The sequence below is a fragment of the Jaculus jaculus genome, chromosome 8, assembly GCF_020740685.1.
Source record: "Jaculus jaculus isolate mJacJac1 chromosome 8, mJacJac1.mat.Y.cur, whole genome shotgun sequence".
In the NCBI taxonomy this organism is placed as follows: Eukaryota; Metazoa; Chordata; class Mammalia; order Rodentia; family Dipodidae; genus Jaculus; species Jaculus jaculus.
In genome coordinates, this window is record NC_059109.1 from 52,628,659 (window position 1) to 52,634,669 (window position 6,011).

Below are 6,011 nucleotides of genomic sequence, written 5' to 3' on the forward strand. Positions count from 1 at the left end.
ACTTACCCAAATGGGTTAGAGACCAGGAGTAATCAATTTCAGTCTTTATAGATGGTTTTTGGTATGTTTTCTATGAAGAAATTCTTAAAATGTCTGAAAGCCTGCTTTGTACCACAGAAATAAGGGTTGGAATTTAAAAATAATTATTTTATTTGTGAGGAGAGAGACACAGATTAATAAGGGGCACACCAGGGCCTCTTGCCACTGTAAATGAACTCTACACACATGTGCTACTTTGTTTATCTGGTTTTATGTGGGTACTTGAACTTGGGCCAAAAGGCTTTGCAAACAAGCACCTTTAACCAGCATACATGGGAATTTTTGTATAAGATTTTGGGTTTTTTTTCGAGGTAGGGTTTCACTCTAGTCTAGGCTGACCTGGAATTCACTCTGTATTCTCAGGGTGGCCTTGAACTCCCAGCGATCCTCCTACCTCTGCCTCCTGAGTGCTGGGATTAAAGGCATGCGCCACCATGCCTGGCTAAGATTTTTTTTTTTTTAATTGTGAGGGGAGAAAGAGTGTTTGTGTGTACCAGGGCCTCTTGTTGCTGCAAAAGGAACTCCAGACACATGTGACACTTTGTACATCTGGCTTTACATGGGTACTTCAACCACTGAGCCATTTCCCTAGCCCCAAAATAGCTTTTAAGCTCATACTCTGAATCCAAAGCTCATGTGCCAGAGCCTTGGGACAGTAATCATATTTTGCTGTACTTTGAATTACTGGGAGTTTTAGACATAGTTGTTATGTCTTAATAAACCTATTTCACAGAATAGATTTCTAGCTATAACTAGAATCATAGCAAGATTTTTCAAAAGGTATTTGATTAAGCCTTCATGTATGTCCTGAGTTAGTTCTAACTGAATACAAAGCTTTTGGAAGATTTAACGCAGATTAATGATACGGATTATAAATTGAGATTACTGTGGCTACTGTGGAAAATTGGTCCGTAGGGAAGGAAAGATTAGAAACAGGAAAACAAGTGAGAGCTTGATTTCAGTATCTTCAAATATGTCGTAGTGTGCCAGGTTAAGGCAGCAGCAGTGAAGAGTAAGTATTGGAGGCAGAGTAACAGTGCCACTTTTGCTGTCACACTAAAAGAGGAAAGGAAGTCAGAGGAAAAAAACAAATAGTTTTGGGCCTGATACATGGGTAAATGGTAATTATAACAGATAGGAAGATTTATAGGAATAGATAGGAGATTTCCATGGCATTCTAATTCTTGAATAATTTTTTATGGTACTGTATTTTAAATGCTAGGCACTCTTCTGCTTAGTCCTCTTTCATAGATGATATATCTTCCCTAAGGATGTAACTGATGCTTCTACTTCTTAATTGGTTCTCTTTCCTCTGGGTCCTTTTTTCTCCCATTGCTTCCTCTCTTTTTAAAAAGTATCTTATTTATTTATTTGAGAGAGAGAGAATGAGCACACCAGGGCCTCCAGCCTCTGCAATCTCCGAACGTATATACCACCTTGTGTATCTGGCTTTACATGGGTACTGGAAAATCGAATCTGGGTCTTTATGCTTCAAAGGCAAGTGCCTTGACCACTAAGCCATCTCTTTAGCCACCTGCTTTCTCTTTTGTGGGGTTCAGAGATTCCTACACATGTCTCTTAATCCCTTTCTCCATTTATATTGAAAAAAGTCCATGTTCATATATAACAGTGATCCATTGAAAAACTGGATAGACGTTATGCAGGGACAGGAATGGTTTGTCCGTGGTAGATTTTATGTTGTAATGAGATGCTTCCAGTTCCTGGAAGCCTTCCCCAGTAGCTGTTTCTTAGAGGAGTATGGCATCACTTGGGGTGATACTTGCTTGACTGCCAGGATTCCTGAGCAGGGCTTGCGTATTAAAGTTCATTATGCAAATGGTCCCTTTACTTGGATTTCTTTCTAGCTAATGCGTAAGCTCTGCTATCCTTGGTACCTGGAATTGGGTGGGGGTTTCCAAATGCTAAGGCTTTCCAGGGTTCTTCTGACTCAATTTTTTTTTCAAGTTATCTATTTCAGTATCTAGAAACCTTTAGATGGTAAGAAAGGGATGACTTGAAAAGCACCCACAAAAAAATAAAATTTTTTAAAGGGCTGGAGAGATGGCTTAGCAGTTAAAGTGTTTGCCTGCAAAGCCAAAGGACCCAGGTTCCATTTCTACAGGACCTACATAAGCCAGATGCACAAGATAGCACTTGTGTCTGGAGTTCATTTGCAGTTGCTGAATGCCCTGGCATACCCATTCTCTCTCTCTCCCTCTTTTTTCTCTCAAAGTAATAAAAATAAAGTACTTTAAAAAAAAAAAAAAAGGCTAGCCGGGTGTGGTGGCGCACACCTTTAGTCCCTGCACTTGGGAGGCAGAAGCAGGAGGATTTTCGTGAGTTTGAGGCCACCCTGAGACTACATATTTAATTCCAGGTCAGCCTGAGCCAGACTGAGACCCTACCTCGGGGGAAAAAAAAAAAGGCACCCACAAGGGGCCTGGATAGATGGTTCAGTGGATAAAGGACCTTGCTTGTAGGACCTGACCACCTGGGTTCCATTCCCCAGTGCCTATGTAAGCCAGATGTGCAAAGTGGTGCATGTATCTAGAGTTTGTAGGGGCAAGAGGCCCTGGCTCACTTATTCTCTCTCCCTGCCCCCCCTTTCTTTCTGTTAGCAAATGAATTAAAAAGAAGCACCCAGAAGAACTAGAGGCAATTAAAAAGATAATTGTAACTGTCATAATGTCCTTAAAGATGAGAAAAAAAATACTGCATTCATAATCTCCTAACTCAGTTATTTTACCTCTACATACTCTCCACCTTTCAAACACCTGATGGGGTCTTTTATTAACCATTACATTCTCCTCTGCCCTTTGTGGACTTTTTTTCCTCAAAGAAGTTCCTTAGTTGTGATCTTAGCAAGGACTGAAGAGGGACATGGGACATATGTAGGACTCATCTGCTATGTTTAATTGGGCATGTGTTGTAGTTACTTCATGTTGCTGGGAGAAAGCACCTGATGGAAGGACAATTTTTTTATTTGGCTTATAGTTTCAAGGCGAAGTTTATGATGGCAGTGCAAAGATGGTGGAGCAGAGGCTGGACATAACCTCCTTGCTAACATTAGGTAAACAACAGCAGGAGAGTGAACCAAACTAATACTGCAAACCAACCATCAAGGTCCACTCTCAACATACCTCCTCCAGGAGGCTCCATCTCTCAAATTGCCACTAGCTGGGAAGTAAGCATTCAGAACTCATGAGTTTATGGGGGGGGGGGCGGTGGGCATCTGGTTCAAACCATCATAACATCCTAAGCTTGGTTGAAATACAGGTTTGTTGCCTTGATGAGAAATTTAGACATTTGGACTTTCATCAGTCTAACATCAAAGTTAAGGAGATGGCTAGCATTTCCCCACAGACAGTCTAAAGCATGGCATTATTTCATTTGTTCAACATGTATTTATCAAGTGCCTACTATGTTCTGGCAAGATGATGGACTATGGTTGAATGTAGGAAAAAGACAAAAGGGGACAGGGGAGACAGCTCAGTCAGCATGAGTACCTGAGTTCAGAACCCTAGAACCCATTAAAAAAAAAATTGGTTTCTGTGAGGTGTTGTAATCCCTGTCACACCAATAGGTGAGAAGTGAGGTGTAGACAGAAGAATCCTGAAGCTTTGGGGCCAGCTGCCCTGGCAAAGCAGTGGTGAACAAGAGCCCCTGTCTTAAAGCAGGAGGTGGAAGGTGAGAACTGACACCCAAAGTTGTCCTCTGACCTCTACACGTATGCATGGCACACATGCCCCTGAACACACACAGGAAAGGCATTGGAGAAAATGAGTGGATGGAGGACAGAAAGAACATTCTCACGAATGAGAGTGAAGCTTTCAGGAGGCCGAGTGAAGAGGTTCTCTACAGCATCCGGGGGGGTGGAACAAAGGAAGTCTTCTGGCATCTATCTAGTGTCTACCTAGCGCTCTGCTAGATTCTGAGTTAAAAACAAACAAAAAAGTGACTGACTTAATTTGGGACCTGTTTGAGCTTTCTTGCTGGCAGGAATTAGTTTAGTTGTTCTTACCGAAAAGCTCAAACCAGGAGGGTATGTGAGGAAGTGCTGGCCTTTTTCAGGGTTCGGGTCAGCTCCCAGAAAGAAATGATTAAGCCAAGATGCAGACTAAAGGCTTCAAAATCATCAAAACTTAGAATTTAATAATTTTGAAGGCTAAGGAGTAAGGAAAGGGCTTGGAACACTGATGTTTCCACAGTCAGTCCTTTCTCGGTTCAAAGACCAATGGTAGGTGACCTGTTGGCTTTTAAACATCAAAAGGACTTTGGATAGCTTGTGTACATTGACATTGCTACAAAGTCACAGAGGAAATTTCTAAATTCTTAGTCATTTACAAGGAAAGCCTTTAGAATTCCATGGGTAAATACACTTTGATTTTTGATGTCAAAAATATTCCATCCATGTTTCAAAAGTGAAATGATACAGATGGGGCTGTTGTTTAAAAGAATAGATTGCTAGCGATCTAATTGGCAGTTCAAAGCTTGTACTTTCTTTGTCTTACTTATACTCATGGCTCAGATAAGAATAACGTATGAGCAGTTTCTTATGACTAAAAACTAATTTTTTCTTAATCCAAAAAAATAGCAAATCTCATATGTTTACTTTGCTCAGTAATATTCAAAATGAAATCCATATGTTAGCTTGAGGAGAAAGAGCACAACCAACTTTACAGTGAGTATTTACCTACTGCTGTTGATAATGGCAGCCTGACAGAGAGTGAAAAGTTGTTTAGAAAGGGCAATGGTATCATGAGTTTCCTCTTGAAATTGAGGAGAAAAAATCCTTTAACCAGGAAAAAGTGGTGCCTTACTGCAGGAGAGAAAATCATTAAGGGACACTTCCCTTTTCTACCCTAGAAATCACAGCGTCCACCTCTTTCCCTGTCTGCATTCACCTTCTCACACGCACAGAACTCCCATGTAAGCTTGGAAAGAGGAACCCCTCTTCCTTACCCTTCTCATGGCTCTGGAAGCCACTTGAGGGCCAGAGAGATGGAAACTATCATACATGGTGATAGGGGAACAGGAAGTTAGGTTGATTTTAATAGATTTACCCAAACAATCACCCAGTGCCTACCTGCCTACAACTCTCTCAGCTAAGGGCTTTCATCCCATGGTGATATACAAAGTGACCACATAGGTAAATCTTAAAGGTAAATTTTAGGTGTCTCAGTACAATAGAAGAAAATCTCACCAATTTATCTGTCCAATAAATATATGGACCTTGTCTGTGCCGGAAGATTACTATTTAGTGTAGTTCACCTTTGTATTTTTAGGATGCAAACATTGCTCACTACTTATCCCCAGGGAAGATGAAGGTCACATCATTTCCCTCTTACAAGGATGATAATGTAAAGACAGCTGCCTTTAGTCTTATGGGCCACACCCAGTTCCTGATGGGAGGTAGCCAGGAGAGCAGTAGACTCACTTGAGTTTGAAGACATGCTTTTTGGAAACTTAGTCAAATTTTTAATGCCTCTAAGTCTCAATTTACTTTTCTAAAAAATAAGCTTAATAATACTGAATTCATAAGGTAAGTGCAAAGTTTACATAAAATACCTAATACAGTGTCATCCAGAAGTAATGTTTCTGTTATACTCAATAATGGCAGTAGATTATGCCTCCTGGCAGATGATATGAGGGTTTAAATTTCCCAACATTTTTATACTAAGGATAAGTCATCTATGCCACATATTTTTTTTACTAGATTGTGGTGGCTTTTTTGCAGTTGTTTTGAAAAACATTGGGTGTGTTAGATAGTTGCGTCTTTAGATACCTGTTTAAAGAGAGGTGATACTGTGTGAGATGTCTTTTAAAGCTGTAGATAAAACATCTAACATGATCAATTTCTTTGTTATTATTTTGCAGAAAGCTTCCATTTGAAGGAAATCTAGGTATATTTTACTATCCTTGTGTTAAGTTGGTTTGCCTCATTAAATATGATGTTTTAATACATTTCTTCA